The sequence below is a fragment of the Monopterus albus genome, unplaced genomic scaffold (assembly GCF_001952655.1).
Source record: "Monopterus albus unplaced genomic scaffold, M_albus_1.0 scaffold7.1, whole genome shotgun sequence".
Classification (NCBI taxonomy): Eukaryota; Metazoa; Chordata; class Actinopteri; order Synbranchiformes; family Synbranchidae; genus Monopterus; species Monopterus albus.
This window is the reverse complement of record NW_018127887.1, coordinates 5,656,326-5,680,515: the sequence shown is the minus strand read 5'-3', so window position 1 is coordinate 5,680,515 and position 24,190 is coordinate 5,656,326. Positions and strand designations below refer to the sequence as shown.

Below are 24,190 nucleotides of genomic sequence, written 5' to 3'. Positions count from 1 at the left end.
GCAGTTTACAGCCTTGCTCCCTCCTCACCCAGAGCTCTGGAGCGGCTGCAGAGCCAGCGCTTCTCTATAGGGAGACACACCACGGACCAGGGAATATAATACAGAGAGAGTACCCTGACAGCAAAACGCACCGATGCACAGCTCCCAATGATCACACTGGCTTTGCACATCCGAGCGCTTGGATTAAAAAAGCAGGAGAGGAAATGTGAGGCAGAAAGAGATAGAGAGAGAGAGAGAGAGGGAGGGAGGGAGGGGAAAGGAGAGAGGAATGGGTGAGAGGGGAGATAGAGTAGAATTCAAACTGGAGAAGGAATGGGGAATCAAAGCGAAAGGACCTTGGACAGCTCTCAGTTGCAGCAGCAGCCTTGGCATCCGGAGACCCCCTTTCTCTATTTGTCCATCCTCAGTCCATTCTCTCCTCCTCCTAGTGTGTGTTGGAGGGACACATTCGCCTCGGGTTGCCGATGGCTGGAGATACAATCAACTGAGCCGGGATAGGAGATAAATTCACGGAAGCAAAAAGAGAGCAGACTCCCTGGGTGCCACGGATTCACCGTCGGACGGCAGCAGCAGCAGATAATGCCCTTCACGAATCTTTTTGCGGTCTGGGCTTGCTGTTCATAACTATTAATCTGGGAAGCCCTTACCCCAAAAAGCATTTGCGGAGGGCGCAATCGTCGCGCCGAGACATCGACGTCGGAAGACGGCACCACTCCTGGAATTTTACAATCTTTAATTTTTAAGGGCTTGTTTCCCTTTTCTCCTTGAATTTCCTTTTTGTTTTATTGTTGTCATTATTTACTCTTGTTATTTTCATCATTGCCATATCAGTGGCGTTTTTGTCATGGTTGCTTTTCAGCCCTTCGTGAGTCATTTTTTCCCCCTAGTCAACAGTTTTCTTCTTTGTTAGAAATTGTGGCGAAGCTCTGCAGCCACGTCGCACCCAAGTTTTGCCCAAACTCTTGCGTGTCTAAGTGTCAAATAATTCGGTACTGCTGTCAACAAACATGTTGTATGCACCAAAACTTTGAATCATGCAAGATTAAGTCATTACTTCAGCCAAAAACCACCCCGCCCCACCCCCGTCCCACATTGCACAAGTGACAGTGGCCCCCAGCAAAGCAGAGTGTAAACATGGGGAGACCCTTGCAATGGGCAAGTTGCACGTGGGCAAAACAGTGGAGAGTGTTGTATGTTTTGGAGGGTGGGGTGCCATTTTGCTTGAAAATCGATGTACCCCTAACCCCTCCGCACAAAAAATGTGGGAAAAATGCACACACACACACACACACACACATATATATATATATATATACACCTGTAAGTAAAGTGCATATGCAAGGGATTCCCCGTCAAGGCCATCCAAACATAGGGAGAAGTCCGGACTAGCAGATGGAGAAGAATAAGGGGCAGCTGCATTCGTTGCCTCATACACTGACCGTAGTTGGTGTGTGTGTTGCCTCTGTGCGAACATCCACGCAGCCTCCCCCTCTCACACTCACACACACACACACACACACACACACACACACACACACACACACACACACACACACACACACGTGTCTCCCTCCCTCAGATTTGTGAATAGTAGTTAATCCACCTCAAGCATCGCCCACTACTGTTCCCTGTCAGCGTTCCCCACAAAGAGCACACAGAGAACCGGACACGACCACGTCCTGTCAGTTTGACCCACCAGATACAAAACAAAAAAAACGAGAAGAAAAAAAAAACTCCAAATTTGTGCATCCTAAAGATTCGGTCAGTATACTCTGTAGCACAGCAAAAGTCTGCCCTCCAGAGTGACGTATACACGCAAAGCCATCATACCGTTGAAAACAAAACTCAGAGACGAGCACTGTGTTTCTTAAAAGACAGAGTAAAAATAGCAAAAGAAGATGTAATTCAATTTAGCCTTGAGAAGAAAACCACATGCAACTTTGTGCTCAGCTTGGTCTCTGCTGTCCCATCACAGTTGAAGGGAGCATCAGTGTGAATAATTATCATTCATTCTAAAAGAGATTTTCAAGTATATGGCCAGATAGGAAGACAGTGTAGGGTTACTCATAAATGACCTACACTGTGAATTATGACGCCCCTTTGACGTCACAAGCTCTGTAAGTTACAGGCTTGAAGGTTGGCAAGAAAATATATGTCAGGACGGAAAAAGCGCTGGTCAGAGATCAAAAAGTGACGTTATTGAAATCACAATTAAAGTGTTTAGATGGCTGGCCGCTTGTGTTTGTGGCGATGACGTAGAGTTACCAGAAAAAGAAACTAGGAAGTAAAAAAAAAAAAAGTTCATGACGTACCGAGACCAAAATGAACACACCCTGCTAAATGTCCCAGCAGGGGTCTGAGATAATTTCCGAGAGTGTCATATAACTCAAGCCATGAGCAAAGCACTGACCTAGTGACGTCCATGCTCGCTGCTCGCATCTGCGCTGACCACACAGCTGCATGAGAAAGTTTTTCGCTGTGCACCCCAGGAACGCCTTCATGCAGTCTGACTACAGAGTCTGAACCATACGTATGTTAGGGTTCAGGGGCAAAGCGATAAATACACATGGAAACGACAGGACAAACATAGATGACGTTTATTTGAAAGGGAAATTGCGTGACCTCTGACCCGTGCAGTCGCCTGGCCTTTCTCTGCCTTCAGGAGCAGTAATGACAAAAATCAGAGTTTTGTGCAGCAGGGGGCTGTTTTTCTGTTGCTCTTTCAGTGGGGGGTGTGACTGAAGGTAAACGTGCCTATACATCACTTAACGATGACGTAATGGTTGAATTTTACTGTATGGGTTTACGTTACTCTGGTGCGTAAAACCTGAGACTTTTGTGTACAGGCCTATGTTTATAGCTGTGTGGCACCTTCTGATAACCAGGTCGTAAAGTTCCCCCACCTCGACCTAAATCCCCTCTTATTCACCACTTCCCTCTCTGAACCGTGAAGGCCTGTACGTACGACCATGGGCTAAGTAGAGACGGTTAGATCTCACCATGTTTTTTATGTATATATTTTATGTCTTGTAGGAAAGAACAATGCCGAAAAAAGATGGTAATGGGGTGACATGTGTGCCCGGTGGACCCTGCTGCCGCTGCTGCCGCTGCTGCTGTTGCTGGAGCCTCCAGATGTGCACCGGAGAATAAAGGGGACCCACGTTTTGGATGTTTTCACCGAGGGAGTGCACAGAGACACCGGTCGACCTTCCTACTCCTCCTTGTCTCCCCCCTCTTCCTCGTACGGAGAAAGGTAATTGCACGGCTTGAGATGTGTTAGAGGATGAGGATGACGTCAAACCCAAATCACCCTTTAAATTGCATTCTGCGTGCAGCTCGTAATGACGGATCGGGACGAGTGAGCAAGAGTTGTACCTACTCAGGGACTTGGTTTTCTCCTCTTATTTCAACTTGCTGTAGACCTTTAAGTGATCTATACATGGCAAGAATTACTGTGTCTTGCGTGTGATTAATTACTGTCTTAAACACAGAGGAGTTTAGTTCTTTTGATGATTTGAGAACCCTAAAATGATGCGCAGGTACCAGCAGCAGCAGGTTGTAAATGTCTTTCTTGAATAACACACACCTTGTTATATTCATGTGATACATAGAAGGGTCTTGAAGTGCCTGTTAGTGATTTTATAGTTTGGCTGGTGTTTCACATGCCTTGCCTTATCAGGATGATATTTCTGATCAGGGTGTATGTACAGTTTGGATCTTGTTGTGATCAATGAAGTGACCCTGGCGACATGTTGTGTGTCATCTGGAATTTTAAATGTTGCTTTGATGTTGTTCTTCATCATAACTTTATCTCCGGACATACATCTGTACAGACATAGTGTCTAATAATGTAGCAGAAACTCGCACACAGGCCTATCGCTTGGCATTCAGTCTGTCAGATTTACTATCATTTACCTGGTGGGGACGTGGACACACCTTTGTTATTAGGTCAGAGCTCACACAGACCTAATCAGTTGTATAGTGCCAGCGCTGGTTAAATATGTGATGGCCAAAGTTATCCACTGATTATAAATGTTTTGTCCATGTACTAACTAACTGTAACATGCAATGTATCGGCTTTATACTATTTGTTTTTGGCACCAAGACCTGCAAAGTCCAATCCGAAATACCTGTTATGTCACCTCCCAGCGTGAGCATCACACCGTAGACAGGTCAGGCAACACCTCCACGTAACGTACTTGTGCTTGTAATCACGTTGTACCTGCCAATATGAGCAGAGGTTTCCCTGATAAACTTCTCTTTGGCTTAAAATAAGAAAAAGTCCCTCCCTGTTTGTATTCAACACGTTTTTATTATGGCAGCAATTACTATTTTTTTGATCTGTAAATCCAAGAGTGACATAAAATATAAATTTGTGGCAAACAGGATGATGTTGATGTGCAGCACAGGCTATAAGTTATGTTGGCTGGAGTGATCAATAGGCTCCTCCTGACCTGCTCCCTTTGCAGACTGTTGGAGCCATTTCATGGCAGCTATTTTGCATCCCTGTTATAAAGAGTTTGATGGTGCATTCAGGTGCTCCTGGTAAGCCCCTGCTTATAAGACAGGAAATGTTTATCACAGCTGGTTTGACAATCATATCCTCTTGCCAGGGAACAGCAACAAAATGGATGCTATTGATGTTTTAGCGCCTGTGTGTGTGTATGGGTGTGTGTGTGTGCTGTGTGAATAAAAGCACCAGCTGATGAACCACAAAAACGTGATTTTTCTTTTAAAATTGCCCTCTTTAAAATAACATTCTAACATGCTACAAAATGAGCACTTCCAGTACACCGCCTGCTCTAAATATAACACTTGATGGCAGCCGGTTTGGGTCATTTGTTTGTGTTCAGTAACTGATCAAAGCTAATGTTAGGGTAAGTAATGGTGTGACATGTTTACCTAAAGGGTTAGCCCACCTTGATTACTACAACATCATTATTTTCTTGTTCCCCTAGTAGTATGCACTATAGCCATGCCAGGTTTTGAGACTTCGCTTTAATATTTTTACCACCACGTAAGTACAATAAAAGCGAAAAGAACTTAGCTTGTTCTGGCCACATGTTTGAAAAATTATATTTGCAGTGTCCTCATTTATCAGGATAATCCACAGAACACACTGTCCACAGTTTTCTCTGGGGGTAGTTCTTCAGTGGAACGTAACTCCTATGAAAACTGTTGACAGTGAGGTCTGTTTAGTATCCAGAGTAACACGGACACGGACTCCAGAAAGAAACATTTGCTGTTAAATTTCTAAATGTAATTTTCTAATGCTGTGAGCAAACGAAACACCTTTCACCTCCACTGTATTGGGTTGGTGGCAGAAATTTCACAACACCTGAACAAATAAAATCAACAATAAATCCAGAGAAAGATGTCATGAGAGGTTTATGAGAAAATATGCTTATTTGGAATTTGGAGACACTAAGCCTTTATGCGTATACAAAATAACTGGCCAAGAAGAGTCATCACGTTTCTTATTTTCTTGCACCAATTATATCAATAAGGGACATTTGTTTTGTGTTTTTAAATCACAATGCAAAGCTGTTTCATCCATGTGCTATTTGACATTTTATTGAAATTATTCACTATTAGTTTGGTGATGTGTGCTGCCGAGAGGACTGTTTGCCTCGCTGATTATTGTCCCTTCTTTGCACATCTTTAAATACGATCCTCACATTGTTGATCCCTGTTTGTGTACCGAACTCAGCATAATGATATTTTTAATACCAAATCACAATGATTCAAGCAGGGATGCAAAATGGCTAATCAGTCAAGCATCACTTGTAGTTTGGTGTGTATTCTGTTGAAACCGTTGGCATTGTGGTAACACTGTGGCGTCATTTAACAATCATCAGATCATCACACGATGTGTGTGTAGCGACACACCTCCTTTGTTTGATTGTTTTAACGTGTACACTTGCACACTACAGTTAAAATACAGTAACACTGTACTTCAAAGGTGTATCCATAATCTAATAACGTTTCCATAATGACATGTGATAATTTGCAGGCTTTAAATAAATATAAATAGGAATATGGATAATTACTGAGAATTACAGCAGTGATGGGACTTCATAATTGCCTTTAGGATAATTTCTGTCCTGACATCATGTCACCTGTGTATGATAAATCATTACATGTTGCTAAATATCACTGACAATCTTTTACCTCTTGTTTAATAGCAGCTACCAGTGCAAAGCTATATTTAGGGAGATGATGTCATGGTTAAAACTGACACCAAGGGGCTTTGAAGACGTAGGCTGTAAAAAGTCAGGATTTACGATCAACTCTGGGTGCTAACAACATAATACACACACTCTGTGCCGCTACTAGTTTTTCCTTATTAAAAGCTACAGATATTTATTTATGCATCTATGTTTACGGATTATCCCATGGAGAGAGGCGTCCATTTGTTTTCAGCTGTGTGGCTTTACAGTGATGCTCAGCTGGAGTTTCCTGCAGATATATGGTGGGCTTGTTTTTTTAAATGTATCTGTTTGGGACTTATCAGAGATAATTTTTTAAGTAACTCAACCAGTGTAGATTTATTTATTTATTTATTTTTGCATGAGAGTTAACATTTGCCATGCTCTTCACCCAAGAGGAAAAAGTCACACGTCTGCTTTATTCACAAGCACAATAAATTACAACACATTTGCTCAGTCCACCTCAAACCTGGATGTTGATTGAAATTGTCACCCTTGAGCATTAATTGTGTGTGTGTGTGGTGGTGGTGGCGGTGGTGGTGTGGGGTTGTTCGTTTCATCTGCATTTTGTGCTATAGAAGGAGACAGACATTGCTTGGAGTGTGTAGGCAGGCCATAACATTACAATCCACCTTTCATTTGGTTTTTAGTGTATAAGTAAAGCATCTGAGGTTTTCAGGTGCTTAAAATGTGATTTTAAAGGACGAGGCTGATGAAATTCTACATGTTTCTGGTCAGTGTATACAATGAAAAGACCAAAACCAACAGTGACTAGATCTGGTACATCTTCTTCCTCTCTGCCATTGAGCTCTATTATTATAGGCAAGGTGACTTTATTTATATGGCACATTTCATACACAGAGGCAATTCAAAGTGCTTTACAGAGGCAATGAAAAACAGTAACAGTATTTAAAACAATAAGCATTTAAACCAGAATAAAATCAGTTAGGACAAAGTGAAGATCAAACATTGCTGAAATGGAATAAAATATATATAATGAACATGCAAAAAATAGACAAAATAAAAGGTTTGAAACAGAAATCTAGCTTTTATAACGCAGGAAGTACAGCGTAGAAACCAGTCAAACAAAGGCACAGGAAAACAGCTGGGTTTTCCGTTGAGACTTGAAAGTGGCTGGTGCTCAGGCACATTTAAGATCATCACAGGTCATTATAGTAGCTTACTTTGAGTCAGTTTCACATGCACCGTCCTGCTGCCATTAAAACTCTAGTTCACCAGGTGTGTATCATTCTGTGACTGAAAAGTCCCCAACAAATACACTTTTACTCCTGTTTGAGTCACATATGCTAAAAGCTACAGTGCTCAGCTGTTTTTGCTTTTTTATCAATGTATATTTGTGAGCTGTTTTTATTATTTGAATATTTACATCTTCAGAAAGAATCAGTGCGCTTGATGCTGAGTGTCACAAACAGGGTAGGAAACACAGAGTGAAGTGAGACTGACTAATAAGACAAAAAATTTGTTATTTAACAAAGTTAAGATGACCGCAAAGTGAGACGTTTATCATAACATAAATAATCTGTCACACTTGCTAGAGCGTTCATGTTCATCCATCGTTTGTCCTGGAAAGTGAAATCTTACTATCATTATCTCTAGTTTGTTAGTTTTCTACAAAAGCACCAGATGTTTGTATTATATCCCACAGAAAGTGATCACCATACTTTTAAAAATCAATTTTAATAATAGTTATTTTTATTAAATAACAGCCAAACTGTTGCTATGATTGTTTACATGTTTGCACCTCTGCTGGTGATTGGTATTAAGCTTCATTGAGCTCATATTCATTAATGCTTTGGACATGTTTTACCTATGTTCTATAGAAAACAACATATCGAGTTAAATATGAATCTCCCATTAGATCAAACTATCTACTCTTATAGAAGAATTCAGGATTATAATGAAACCCTACAGTCCCATTGTCAGTCCGTGTTACTGCTAACTCTGATGGTCTGAACGTGTTTTAGTCTGCACTGTTTCTGCTTTGAAACATATACGCCCACCAGCCACTTCTATACTGAAGACAAAGGTTCATCAGCAGGATGTACTGTGCGTCAGATCCCACGTTAATCTGCGCAGCCCAAACAGCCAGCAGGAGACGCTAGTGCCATGGTATGGACAAAATCCTTCACTGGCTTCCCACCTGTGAGTACTACCAGTTGTTTCTGCAACAAGTCCTTCAGTTGAAAGGACAGAATAGATTGTTTGTCCATGCCTCTGAGATCCAACACATGGATTTGACGCTCCTATCATCAGAACCACGATTTGTTTCTGCCTTAGAAATCACTGTTAGTATAAATCAGGCTTGGCTTGATTAAGTTTGGGCAAAAAAAACAACATGGTTTGGGATAAAATGACTATTTTGTTAAGGTTAGAGAACTTAGTGTCATTGTGGTTACAAAAATAAATGTGAAAAGGGTTAGGCGACAATTGTGCTCACGCTTAAAATAGGTTGACTGTCAGCTAGAAACAGGAAACCAATAGTGTTAAAGTGTGATGACCTCCTCCTTATGGCACACTATCCAGCTCAGGAGACATGCACCCAAACACACATAGTAAAGCTTCACTACCATTGGCTGACAGCCCAACGGTCAAGGTCAAAGTGTTTATTGTCATATGCACAGTTAGGAAACGTGTTTCCCTGTACAATGAAATTCTTACTTTGCCATCTACATGAATGCCACAGAAATACAAGTGAAATATAAAGTAGATAAATAAGTAACACAAAATCTAAAGCACTTTAAGCAGCAAATACAGCAATATGATAAAAAATATATAAGAATATAATAGAGAATGTATGCTGCATGGGAGCAGCATGTGCAGCAGTCAACAGTCAGGATGCACCCCTTTTGGCAGGAGGCCAAAAGGGTCTGACTGCAGACCTCACATCTGGGGCCCCTCAGGTCTGTGAGCCAATCAAAGGAGTCCGAGACATCATGCCGTGTTGAATGTTGGGATGGATTCGCCATTTTTGGAGGGTCACGTTGTATTTACCTGCATACATTATTGTTTTGTTTGGCTAAAAAGTTGCTTAAATCATTTAGATCTCACTTTACTGACTGGTGCTAATTCAAAATGGATAACCTTAGCTGAATGTAGCTAACTCAACCTAGAGATCCTGTCTAAGAGAGGCTGAAAAATGACTGCACACTGATCTGAGCCCTGAGTTCGGGAGCTAACACTAGCTTTTTGTTATGTTTATAATAGTCACAGCACATAGTGAAGCTTAGGGAAATTTATCATGGTCTTTTTGTTTAGTACAGAAAAAGTCCACAATGTCTTGAAACACAGGACAGGGCGTGTTTATCACCATTTAAAACAAATAGGTTGTCCGTGAACATCATCCAGGCAGTGACTACGTTTACTGTCACAGTGTATTCAGGGAAACAGTTTAGTAATGTAGAAATGCAATTTCTAAAGGACAAAGTTGCAAATGTTAGGTAATCTCATGTATTCTCACTATGTTAGCATTCTTGTTGTATGGCATTACAGTCTTTTTTGATGTGATTATAATGTGCAGGGGTTGCTCACAACAAATGCCACACCTGTGCAATGTGATGAATTCGAGCACATACCTCTACAACAAGTGCGACCATAGTTAAGATTTGAGTGTATTATTCATGTTCATTCATGTCATATGTGTCAGAGAGGTATTGATTCAGTGTTGGGTAATCTTTACGGATGGGGTGGGAAGTGCCTTGTAATAGATTGCACGACAATAGGTAGCCTGTTGTTATATATTACATTTGATATTCGTAAACTATACTGCAAAAATTCTTCATAAAGTATTTAAAGTCCATATTGTAAGAACTTTAACTTTTTTAACAAATAAAACAATCTGAAAACTATTTGATAAACACATTGGTTGTTGTTGAGGGTCTTTAACTCAATATGTTGACTTCGAGGAAGTCAATAAGAGTGAGCTCTCTGACTGGCTGTTCAGATTACATCTGGTTTCTCCTTCCTCCACCTTTTCATTTTCCACAAGCAAAGGACTGTGGCATGAAAACACCACTGTAACCAAAACAAATCATTCTCAATGGTGATTTCAAGCATACGACAATACTGATTTAAACTGGTCCACAATGGAAATGTTTAGCTAGATAATGTTTGACTGGGTTTCGTCTCACAGGTGCAGAATGTACATGCCGGGGGTCGGCTAGGCGTCATCTCTGCAGTGACTTTGAACATATTTAAACACAATGCACGACCCTTGTTTGATTGTGATTTGTTGGCGTAACCTTTTTGAGGTTGCCTCTGTGTGTAGGGGGTGTGAACACATCACATCTGGACTTACTGCTGATCTGCTCCCTCAGTAAACTGAAAAAATGCTACTCAGCAGGTTTGCATCCTTTGAATTAGAGGAGGTGCTGATGCCGGCCAGTCAGCACTTAGTCTTCTTATTCATTCAGTTAAACTAATTAAATTCAGGTTGTAACTAAACAATATTTGTTTGCAAGAAGAAGAAGACCGTTACTTTTCATCTTAAATCTCTGTTTTCTATATGGATGTACTTTATTTGCTGAATACTCAGTACTATGTTGAATTTGACAGACTGATTTATAGGTGAAATTTGTGTTTCTAATTCTAACCTGTGACTTGTGCGATTTCATCTCTGGTTCAGTTTCACTGAAAGATGTCTCCATCTTTCAGTGGATTTAAGTTTTTGTCAGGTTTGCCCAGCTCCACCTTCCTCTCTTCTCTTTCCTCACACTAGCCTAGCCCTTGCACTGATTACACTATTCAACACACCTGCCCCGCTTCCCTGATTACTCACCAGCTGCACCTCATTAGTCTCCTCCATACTTATACACTGTTCACCAGTCACTCCCCTGCCAGTTCTTTCTCTGTCTTCAGGCCAGTGGTTGTTATGTTGTTTTATCAAGTTTATGCTAAGATTTACACCACCAGCCACCGCCTCCCAGGTCGATGCACAGTCTCCCTTACCCAGTTTATCCCTGCTCTTCTGTCTACAGCCATCATCACCTCCACCTCGACCAGCCCAGGAGTGACCTCTGCGTCCGCAGCCCGGTTCATCATCATCCACCATACCACTGACTGTTTTTCTGCTGCTGCTGATCGACACCCGGTCATCTACCTCATTACTCCTCCTGTATATATGTCACTACCTTCACTGTAAATAAACCTCACTGCTTGCACCGAAGCCAGCCACCTGGGTCCGCTTTTTATCTGCTCGCTCACTCTGTGTTCGAGCGCACCCTAACAGTTTTACTTTAGAGAGTCAAACAGAAATGGGACAAGATGGAGAATCTTCTCAAGCCGATTTACAAAACAGACATTAAAAATGCTTATGCACATGTAAAACTGGCAGGACCGAAAATGATTGAAAATGTTTTAAGAATGAGCAAAGCTCCTAAATCACATAGGTGTTGTCATTCTAGTTTCTACTTTGAGATGTGCATCTTGCCCAACAGAAACTGGCCTGCCCGATAGCACAGGGACAGCTGAGTAATAAATGACTTCTTCGTGCAAGGGGTATTTCCCAATTAAATCAGAGAATGACTACTTTGAAACCTGGAAAAGGACAAGCTCAGGAGTGTAGGGTTTTAGTTGCAGAGCTCGTTTCCATAAGTCTGACATTAAACAAATATGGTTTGACCTGACAAGTTATGATTTTCAGAACTTATGGCACTAATTGAACTTGAGGACTAATGACTTGGACTTGAGGAATGAATGCATTTGGACTTGGACGTTGGATACAAGATCTCTGATATTTTTTTATAGGAACAGGGTAATAATAATGTGGCATAAGATCCTGACACCAATATTTACATTGTTCATGTCTAAGTAGTGTGTGCGTGTGCTTACAAGTGCATTTGTTTGGCTATTGTGTCACACACAGGAAGTAAACACCTCTTAAAATGGTGAGAGCTGTGTCATTAGTGTTTAACGTAGACCTTGATGACTCAGATTCGGGTAACAGGGACTCGACTTGGACTATTTCTAACAGTTTGGGTCCATGTTTAACGTAGATGTCGCCAGGGAACAGCCACACTGGTACTGAGGGCTTCCACAGTGCTCATATTTTATTAAGCTTCTACACATCAACCTTGTCAAGCTCAGTTGTACAGCTAGAATCTACAACCCCAAATCAGAAAAAGCTGGGATGGTCCAGGAAAGGCTGAGCCCTTTAGGGGCAAAGATGGGCTGAGGACTGCCAGTTTGCCAACATCTGGGTAATAAAGTTATTGAAATGTTTAAAAACAATGTTGCTCAAAGAAAAATAGGAAGGGATTTGGATATGTCATTCTCTACAATGCAGAACATCATTAGAAGATTCAAGGAACCTGGAGGGATTTCAGTGTGTAAAGGACCAAGCCTAAGCTGGATGACTGTGCTCTCTGATCCCTCAGACGGCACCGCATCAAGAATCGTCAATCTGCTATAAGCGATATAACCACATGGGCTCAGGATGACTTTGGCACACCTGTGTCAGGCACTACAATACGCAGTTACATCTATAAATGCTGCCCAAAACTGTACTGTCCCAAAAGGAAGCCCTGTGTCAACAATGTCCAGAAGTGAAGTTGACTGCTCTGGGCTCAGAGGCATCTGGGATGGACCATCACACAGTGGACACGTGCACTGTGGTCAGGTGAATCAGTGTTTCAGGTCTTTTTTTTTTAATTAATGAATGCTGTGTGCTCCAGACCAAAGATGAAAAGGACCATCCAGACTGTTAACAGCAACAAGTCCAAAAGCCAGGGACTGTCATGGTCTGGGGTTGTGTCAGTGCCCTTGGCAAAGGGAACTTACACTATACAAGAGATCTTACAACAACATATGCTGCCTTCAAGATGACGTCTTTTCCAGGGACACCCATGCATATTACAACAAAGCCTCATACTGTGCACATTACCGAGGCCTGGCTGTGGAGGAAAAGGGTGCGAGTGCTGGACTGGCTTGCCTGCAGTCCCCACCCGTCCACAGTAGAGAATGTGTGGCACATTTTGAAACGCAAATTGTGTCAATGACAACCCAGGACTGTTGCACCTTAAGACTTGTTTGCAGGAGGAATGGGACAAAATGACACGTGACACATTTAATGACTCAGTGTCCTCAGTCCCTAAATGTCTTTTCAGTGCTGTGAATACAGCATACCATCCCAAATTTTTCTGGTTTGGGGTTGTATCATACATAAAAGTGTTGCTACACAAAACCAAAATGTTACTCTTGAGTTGAGCATGTAGAAGCAAAAAAAGGAGCAGCTCAGGCATCACCATCTCTCCTATAGCATGCAAAAAGTAGATTTTATCATTTCAGCTGACATGTATTCTTTGGTGATTTGGACTTGACTCAGACTCAGATGCTGGGGACTTGACTCAGACTTGAGGTTTAGTGACTCATCTACAACACTGCATCTTTCAGTAACTGAATATTAGCATTAAATACTGTCTTTTTAAAATTGGCAACAGAAACAAGTTAGACTAAAAACATAGTAATTGCTAAAATAAGATGAAATGTGGTGGAATTTCACTTAATGACAACACAGTAAATGGCAATAACCTGTAACATGATTACACATTTGGTTTGAAAGCATATATTGTACTCTATATATTATTGTCAGTACTGAATATGAGTCATCACCTGTAGGAGTAATATAATTTGTATTTTCTATTAATTTTGGGCCTAAATCCAGTCTACAAACATGACATACACATGTTGCAGAGCGTAAACCCACTCAGACCTTTTATTTTTTTAACACAGTAGATCGGTTTTGCATATTTCTTTATAATATAAAAAATGATCTTAGAAATCATGTTAAGCTGTATGACAGTGGTGTATGTTGTCCTTTAAAGGGGAATGTTTTTCTGTAAATGCATATTTAAACTAGAATTTTTTCATACTTTTTTGTCATGTGATGATTATTGACTGGACGTTATAGCCGGGCTCATTTTGGCTTCATGTTGTCAGCCTGTTGTCTCGTTCTGAGCTTCTGGAGGTCTTATTCTTTTAGTGCTAAGAACCGGATGGTACTCTTCCTCTTAGTGTTTGAATGGGGAGGAGAGGGTGTGTATGTATCTCTATGTGTGTGTGTGTGTGTATGCAGTGGGGTGGGGGTGGGGGGTGTATCGTCACCACCGCTCCTGGTCGTGATTCACAGTGCACAATGCTTTTTACTCCTCTCCTGAGCCCTTTATTTATTTTTAGCTGAGTAACGTTTTATATGCCCGAGCTGCAGGCCTGCACATTGACACAGGCACATGTGATGCAGAACATACATCCACATTTCCACGTAGGCTTTATTTCTCTGATAAAGGTTTTGCAGTTTGTAGAAGTCAATCTGACTTTCTCTGTCATGCACAGTTCATATTTCTCAGATGTCACTGTGTGTGTGTGTGTGTGTGTGTAATGTGTCCCTACACTGTCTTTGCAATGTCTGCAGATACCTGAGCCTGATGTCAATAACAAAACGGATACAGCAGATGATTTGTACACAGTTTGCTACTTTATTGTTTGATCAGATGATTCATATTTCAACTTGAGCTTAGTTAGATTGGATAATATTTCCTAATGAATACAATGTATGTCTGTAGTATTGCCTAAAAATGATTTTAAAGTAATTGTGGCCCACAACAAGTGAGCAGAGTAGTATCTTTAAGACACAAACTGCTGTCCTCAGTTTGGAAAAGAAGAATTTCAAATAATTTACATGAATTAATACATCACTTCCAGTAAGGAATAAGATTAGAGAACACACGCTTAAGGGCTAAGTTGTTGAGATTTTTCGGATGAGATGATAATCTCCCAGTGGGCATCATTTTGGTTTGCAGATTTAAAGATGTCTTTGTTTCTTGGTTAAAATCAGGCTTTGTTTGAAAAGAAAACTAGTTATGATCTACTTCATACTGAAACATTTAATTGCTGTTGAAACAACAGTTATATGAGACTTATAGTAGATCAGTTCATAGGTCATTAACGAGCTCAAACTTAAGTTCAATGTTCAGACTTCTACGGGTTTCAGTTGTTTTAAAATTCGGCATGTATGACTTGAGCCTTAACTTGAATGGAGGACCACCTGGGAATATGAGGTGCTGTGGCTACGCACAGCCTGGGGTTGCATAAATGAGTACATTCTTCCTGCCGGTCCAAAGCCCGGATATGAAATGAAAGGGTTGCATCAGGGATGGAATTCAACGTAAAAACCTGTAACACACCATATATGCATATCGTAGTTATCTGCTGTGGGGACCTGCAGCCAGAGCAGCTGAAAGCTGAAGAAGACATTTGATTTGAGCCTTAACACATTCAGAAATCAGCAAACCTTAAACGACATGTCCAGCACAGACCACGTTCAAACTCACCACAATTTGAGAAAAACATCAGATTAGTCATAACAGGCAAATCATTGTTGTAGTCAGACTGAAAACCACACAACTTCACTTGGTGTACTTCACCCTGTTAGAGGGTGATAGGACTGTTTGAAACCCTTTCTGAGCAGTTTTTAGCAGCAGCATTTTGGTCACCATGACTAATTTATTTTTAAGCTTCTGTAAAGTAGAGTATGTTGCTGCATTTCACTGTAGGTTGGAGTGGAACGTCCACCCATCCATTATCTATTGTGCTTATCTTGAAGGTCACTGGTCTATCTCAGGTTTTGCACACTCACTCCTACGGGCAATTTAGAGTCACCAGTCAACCTAAGCTGCATGTCTTTGGACTGTGGGAGTAAGCCAGAGCACCCGGAGAGAACCCACGCAGGCACGGGGAGAACATGCTGACTCCACACAGAAAGGCCACGGGTCAACCCGGACTCAAACATGAGACCTTCTTGCTACAGCTAGAGCAGAATGTGCTTGTGTTAAATATTTGAGTTTTCAGTCAAATTACTATATCCTTTACAGCCTCGCTATTTTTAATATATATTATATATATATTTGCAAACTATTCTAACTTACACAGTCATGATTGCTAGCTAGATCAGGTCAAGAGGAAAGGATTTTGTAGAAGAGCTAAGTGTGCTAAATCAAATTAGAAGTTGGAAGCCGTGGTGGTGATGCTGCTGTCATGGGACCATGGTGTAGTTTGTTTATAGCCTAACAATAGGTTTTTACTTCTGCTGATTGTATTTGGCCTTCAAAAATGATAAAAGCTGTGTTTACTTGTGAGGATTATCTTAATGAACAAAGAGTGTCATAAACTGTTTGTCACAGATCTTATTTTCTGCAATAATCCAAAAGCCTATGGAAAAATCCTATTGGCTTTTTGTTGAGGGAACCAGGGCGGTGCTAATTTCCAGGCTGATCTACAAAAATACGCCATCGCTACAGCACTTTATATTCAGTAAATAAAAGTAAACACAGTTGTGACATGATGTAAAGTTTGTGAACGGTGAGGCTGTTGTTCCACAGGTAATGACGGACTCCACCTCTAATAATGTACTTTATAAAGGTGGATTTACACAAAGTCAGCACACTTAATGGCTTTTGCATACAAAATGCTGACCACATTAAAATCATAAATGTGGTTTGATTTAATGAGAATAATCAGAATTATAATTTTAATTTAGAAGAAGATACATTGTCTCATCTGTTCACAGGCACTTACTGCAACTCTCATCTGATCCATTTCTTTTTATCACCATCCTCCCTGTTTCAATTTTTAAAATGTGTTCTGTTTTCCTCTTGTTTTGTGTATTTTTCTTGTTATCCCCAGTCTCTTCTTCTGAATCTTTCTCTTGGTCTCTAAGGTTCTGTCTCACCTCTCTCTTCTCTCTCATCTGTTTCTGTCTCTCTATCTTTATCCTCCTCTCTCATTTCCTCATCTCTCTCAGGGGCCTGAGGTGAGGATTGATAAAGGGGAAATCCTGACTGACTGAAACCTGGCTGATCAGCCTCCTCTTCTTCTCTTTCTTCTCTTCTTTCTGTTCACCTTGGGCACCTTCTCTTCATACACCCCTTTCTCTCCATCCTATGTATCTCCTCTCCTTCTCATCCTTCCCACTTTGTGCTGTAGGATTAAGGTATATCCGTACAATCCTCTGCAAACGATCTGTCTTATATTCATACAATCTAGATGCATACAGTGGGTACGGAAAGTATTCAGACCCCCTTAAATTTAGTATTTAGTAGAAGCACCCTTTTTGAGCTAATACAGCCATGAGTCTTTTTGGGAATGATGCAACAAGTTTTTCACACCTGCATTTGGGGATCCTCTGCCATTCCTCCTTGCAGATCCTCTCCAGTTCTGTCAGGTTGGATGGTAAACGTTGGTCGTCATGTTTAACATGTCATTTTGCTTCAGTGGCATTTTGGTCTGTTTCACCCAGATAGATGAGTCGGTGTGAAAATGTGGGAAAGATGGTCAAAAATGTGATTTAATGTGCTTCTCTTAAAAGCAGTTGTAGGTTTGGTGGTTGAATAAAAATGGGAAGGAGAAAGCTGTGTGACCACACAAAGCAGTTTTGAGTTTTGAGATTCAGTAAATTTGCCACTTCCCCTTTTTTTAACTGTCTTCTTTTTTATGTGGTGTCAAATCTGTGAAAAAGAAAACATTTGTTTGTACATGACCCGGTTGTACTTTTCCTCAGATGCCTGGTAATATCTAACATCTTCAGAATGAATCTAAATGGTAAATCATAATAATGTGGTTTATGATGACATATGAGTGCACTTTTCAAAGTACTCTACATCAGGATATTTCATTCTGACTGACAAGATGTACTTAGGGGGGCTGCAGTGATGGTTGACTTTCTACAACTTTCTCCCATCTCCCGACTGCATCTCTGGAGCTCAGCCACAGTCATCTTTGGGTTCTTCTGTACCTCTCTCACCAAGGCTCTTCTCCCCCGATAGCTCAGTTTGGCCGGACGGCCAGCTCTAGGAAGGGTTCTGGTCGTCCTAAACGTCTTCCATTTAAGGATTATGGAGGCCACTGTGCTCTTAGGAACCTTCGACCTTTAAATGACAGCTGTATAGTATGTGTTTCTTCTAAAGACATGCCTGAAAAATTGCATTACCAAGTACTTTGTCTATTCAAAGTCTAATTGGGAGTTTTCTGTTTACTGGTGTTGCAGGCAAGTGTTAAATTGAGCCACTCTGAGGAAAAACAAATGATATATTTGATAAATTTTACTGATGAAATTCAGATTTCAGCAGCTATAGTTCTGAAAACATGAATCCTGTGCTGAAGTGTTGAACTGGATTGTACTACAGTGTAGTGCAGTACAACAGCCCCCACTAACTATAATCTCAGTGCTAAAGCATATCATGTGACGCAACTAAGATTTTACACATTGTCTCAAATGAAAATGGGACAGGGCATGGTGTCTCTCAGCTGCACTCCCCCATCCATGACATTCTGCTGCATACAGTCCTTCTGTTGTTGTTGTTCCAGCTTTTCTACCCTGTGTTGTCAGTGTACGATCCATAAATTAGCATCGTCTGCCACCTAGCCACGGTTATAAGAAGAGTTTTGAGTAATCATTTCAATCAGGCGGTCATGGAGGAGCTCTCTGCAGCTAAAAGTCTGAACCAGTGGCTGCCAGAGTGAAGAGGTGGCGTCTTTTGCACAGAGTGGGACAAAGAAAGAGTAACAACCAGGGTAAACATCAGTTTGACCTTTGGACATGGAGAGGGTTAAAAGCAGATTTGAATCAGATGTGGCATCCTTCCTTCTGAATGTGTTGGCATCTAAAGCTAACGTGTTTGTTTCGGTAACATTAGCCACCTAGCATGATCATGGTTTTACGTTTGTATTGAATTAATACAAATTTGGGAATAATTCAAACTTTGTGTAACATTAGCAGTAACCAGAGTGTTCTACTGGACTGTCATATTTACTTGTTAGTCGTATGCTAGCTTCGGACTGTAGACATCATTTTGTAAGTTTGTTGCAACTTGCCATCTGCTTATCTTGTTGCTAGGAAACAAGATGGGATTGGAGGGGCAAAGAGCAGCTAGAGTAGCTTTAACTTTGAAAATTACCAGTTATCTAAACTATTAGATATCTTCGTGTGTGTGTGTGTGTGTGTATGTTGCTGCATGTAGCAGTGTTAAATATTAGTTCAGATACAGGAGGTGATTCTTATTATTTTATTTGTTCAGACAAAAGTCAAGTTATTTTGCCATGCTGTGCACCAAAACGTGAAGAGGGCCGATGTGGTAATGGCACATTTCCGAACAGAAGTGTGCTGCAGTGTGTTTGTGTGTGTGTGTGTGTGTGTGTGTGTGTGTGTGTGTCTGCTTCCAGAAGGCAAAATGTCACGTTAGGTTGGCTAGGAGTTTCCTGTTCTCTGTCAGGACATCCTGTAGCGGCCTCCATCCTGCTGGTTATGGCTGCATCTCTTCATGCTTTCACCCCAGATGTAAAATATACTACTGTATATAACTTAGAATCTGACCCTTGTACCTGTCATTTAAGCTCCCCTAATCGACACACTCCCCCACACACTCTTTTTGGTGTATGAGTCAAAAGAAAGCAGGTGGCTCATCCCATAGGTGGTGGTGGAAAATGAATCAGGAAAGTGGTAAGGAAGGATGTGAAGGTTTGGTAAAAGGTAACTCTGTGGCCCCTGATGTAGGAAAATCTCATACATGCACACATAAAAAGGCACACACTTAACATGGACAAACACACACAGTAGTGCATGTCTGGACGTCATCAGTGCTGTGAGGGCTGCCTCTGTGGCTCCATAGACGTAAGTGAATGAAGCATCACAGCATACAGTCTATTTAACTCTCGCTCACTCAGACACACACATGTATGAGTACTGTGTGTCTAATAATAGTTTCTCCTGTTTTACGGCTGTTACTTCAAGTTCATGGACGTCAAAACCATTGATGAGTCAAAACAACTTCTAATTAAGTTTGTTCAGTCGACTTAATTTATTCAGATCAGACTAGCTGTAAAAGTACTTGTGTATTATACTGTAACTTTACAGTATTATGTACTTAAATTAAGGTGACATTTGTATCTTTTCTCTTTTTTCATTTTGAATTGAAAGTGATACCTACTCTGTTCCTCACTTTTCCTTTACAGTTAATGAAGACACACACACTCACATACACACCCACATGCACATGCACGCACAGAAAAACACTTCCATATGTCAGGAATACGCAATTTCACAAGTAAATTTGCACACATATGCTGACGCACTCATGCTGACACTTACTGACTCACTCTCACACTTTGTCTTCTTGTTTGATCTCTCTTTAAAGTCTGGCACACACACACACACACGCTCACACACACTCTCACACACACTGTACAGTTGTTAACAAGCCAAATACAATCTTGTTCAACTTTTTCCAAGCATGTTTTCATCATTGTTTCTTTATTTTTCATGCAACGTTCAATATCATATGTAAATAATGTTTATATACATAAACACACACACACAGATAAACATCATGAATATCAAACACAAAATATCATTATTGATTATTGTTCAAAAGTAATAACAATTGAAGTTTCACTGCAATGTTTTATGAATCATAAACTACAAAAAATATTTTCCTCACAAACTCTTCAGCTATATCCTTTTTCCAGATTTTTAAAAAGAAATTCTGGCACTGAAGAAGCTCTGCGGTTTTATTTTTATATCCATGTAAAGCTTTTTACAAAAATACTTTTTCATAAACAGTCTTTTAATGATCCACTGGAAGAGTTCATTCAGATTTGATTCACATTTTAGAAGCTGAATGTCAGTTAAAAAAAAAAAAGTTAAAAAGATAATAATGGTGTAGTTGAATACTCACACAGACAAAGCAGCAGAAAGAATCTGAACAAATTTCAGAAAATATTTCATCTATTTCCTTTTCCAGGTTGTAAAAAGCAGCCCTCACTAAGCTCTAGTGTTTTTGTTTGTTTGTTTTTTGATAAGCTTTAATTTTTCCTTTAAGCACTTTCATTCTCTTCTTCAACTTTTAAATGTATTATTGTCCAGGTACTGTATTCTACGTTAAATAATATTATTTTTATGATCGTCTGAAACAGTTAATTCAGATTCAATCCAAGTTTTAGACAGATTGAAACAAAGGATTGTTCAAATGCTGGATAAAGAACCTTGATCAACGTCCAGACAAAGTGAAGCTGACCTGCTGGCATAGGGTGCAACAGTGTCGGCTCACACCTTCCTTGTCATCTGAACAACAAGGGACACTCTGGTCAGAGACCCAAGGGGCCCCGCTGCTGGCACACAAACATAAAAAAGCCAGACTGGAGTTTGCCAAAACCTACCTGTGGAAGCCACAGTCCGCCTGAGAGAATGTCTGGTGGACAGATGAGACTGAAACAGAGCTTTTTGGTCGAGCATGTCATTCTACTGTTTTCAGAAAACAAAATGAGACCTTCAAAGGAAAGAACACAGTCCCTACAGTCAAACACGGTGGAGGGTCACTGATGTTTTGGGGTCACTTTGCTGCTTCAGGCACTGGATGTCTTGGCTGTGTGTATGGCATTATGACATCTGAAGACTACCACTAAATTATTTGACACAGTGCAGGATGCAGTGTCAGAAAGTTGGGTCTCCATCAGAGGTCATGGGTCTTACAGGAGGACAATGACCCAAAGCAGACTTCAGAAATGGTTTCAGACAATGAGCTGGAGCGTTCTGAAGTGGCCAGCAACGAGTCCACACCTAAACCCCATAGAGCAGCTGTGGAGAGATCTCAGAGCAGCAGCTGGGAGAAGGAACCCTTCAAATCTGAGAGACCTGGAGCAGTTGGCAAAAGAAGAGTGGTCCAGAACTCCAGTAGAGACGTGGAAGAAACTCACTGATGGTTACAGGAAGTGGCTGATTTCAGTTAGTTTGCCCAGAGGCTGTGCTACCAAATAATAAGTTGAGGGTGTCACTAATTGTGTCCAGTCCATGTTTGGAGTTCTGTGAGGAATGGATCACATTTGGCTTTTTTCTGTTATTCCAATGCAAACACATATAACATGAGAAAACCAAAGAATTTGTGATGCAACAATTTTCTGGGAGAAGTTGTACGTTGTCTGACAGAGATGCACTAGTGCCAATATTTTTGGCCATGACTATATATTGTAAATGAAATCACAAACTCAGAACACAAACCAACCAAGATGAAGGCCTACCAGTATTTGAAAGGTGAATTGTCTGATGTATTAATGCTTATATTTACCCTGCATTTGTAAAACTCATCCTAAATCATAATCATATTTATCAGCTGCTTTACACTGACATATAAGATTATAACAGGCTAATCTCACATTATTCCCACATATCCTCACATTTTTTATCTAAAGACCAGTAAATAATTTACTGTAGAAGGTAAAGCCACTGACTGCCACAATATAAGTTTTATTAAACCCTATTAGTTCCACATGCTTTAAATGTGCAGGCTCCTAGTTTAGATTATAGGTGCTATAATGAAACTGGCTCAGTGTCATTTCTGTGTGGAAGAGTTGAGTCATAAAAATATCACAGTGCTGTTTTGATTTTAAAAACTATGTCAAAACAGGGCAATTTTCTTCCTTTTTTAACTTTAAAGAGCACAGTAGTTACAAAAGCAAGGGATTTTTCCCAAACTTCTTTTCAGTAGGCTGAAACTTTTAAGTGTCCTTGTGTGCTGCCTTTTGTTGTTATTGCAGCTTCTCTACCCTTTGTTGTCAAAGTGCGGTCTGTAAATTAGCCCCGTCTGCCACCTAGCCAAGCTTATAAGTGTTTTGCGTAGTCATGTCAAACATCCAGCCATGGAGGAGCCGTCTGCAGCTAGAAGTCTGAACCAGTGGCTGCCAGAGTGAAGAGGTGGCATCTTTTACACAGAGAGAGTGGGACAAAGAAAGAGCAGCAGACAGGGCTAATATGTTAGCATTTTGTCATGACCAGGCTTCCATAGTTTACATCATTGCTAGGAAACAGGATGTGATGGGAGGGGCAAAGAGCAGTTAGGAGCGGTTCTAGGTGTCAGTTAGTTTCGAGTCTTTAGACCCTCTAGGCTGAAAAGAAATTAGAGGAGCTTTAAAATCAGCTGATGTCAGTAAATAAAATACAAGGCTTATTAACCCAATTTAAGAAAATGTATATATAAAAAAAATAGTTGTCTTTATTGCTTCTTAGATTTGCCTGACACCAAACCACCTTCACTCATTAGCATACAAGCAAACCCTCTGTTATACATTTCAGCCATTAGTTTACAAGAAAATGATGCAGTTTAAAGTTTGTACCAGCAGGAAGTGGCCTGCTGCCCACAGAGGGAATGTCAAACTCTGATAAAATAACATTTTAAACTCAAACTTCAACAAATATCAAAGACGTTTTCAAGGATTTATTGCTGTACTACATAATCATGCTACTTTTAGGAGAACAAGGTCCTTTGTTACTGTTGTTAGCTGTTACAATGGTGGGCTCAACATTTTTAGTAATAAACCTCATGGGATTTAGCCATGTAAATAGATGTTATGTTGATCTTATGAGAGCAACACCCCAGATGAAATGTAATTTATACTGCTCAAAGTAATGACAGAGTATAGTGGTAAAGCTCAAAGACAGGTCGTCTTTTCAGAAACTATTTCATAATCATATGATCTAAGTCATAGTGAATATACTAATAGTCGAGCTTTTAGTATAAACATCTGTGCAACTGAAGCACAGCTGTTGGTTTTCTATTATTTTAAAATTTACAAAGAGTCTGGATCTCAAGTGCATTCAGATTCTAGTGAAGCAGACTTATTAACTTGAGCATCCAAATTTTAAAAAAGCATTCATGTGGAAGTTGCAGTATAAAATGTGTATCAAATCAAATTTTATTTGTATAGCGCCAAATCACAACGAAAGTCATCTCAGGACACTTTACAAAGTAAGGTCTAGACCTTACTGTTATCAATATTATTACATAGGGAAAACCCAACAAATCCCCCTTGAGCAAGCACTTGGCGACAGTGGGGAGGAAAAACTCCCTTTAACAGAAGAAACCTCCGACAGACCCCGGCTCTTGGTGGGCGGCCTTCTGCCTCGACCGGTTGGGGTGAGTGGA

The 24,190-nt window shown here is 40.6% G+C and overlaps 1 long non-coding RNA gene across 7 annotated transcripts in view; it reads left to right on the top strand.

Annotated features, from left to right (window-relative positions):
- The window catches only part of LOC109973385 (uncharacterized), a 44,803-nt gene that overhangs the window by 7,475 nt on the left and 13,138 nt on the right, over positions 1 to 24,190 (top strand). For all 7 annotated transcript variants that reach the window (XR_002276813.1, XR_002276817.1, XR_002276812.1 and 4 more), the window contains one exon: positions 3,034 to 3,253. This is a non-coding gene — a long non-coding RNA (uncharacterized LOC109973385). The remainder of the gene's footprint in view (positions 1 to 3,033; positions 3,254 to 24,190) is intronic.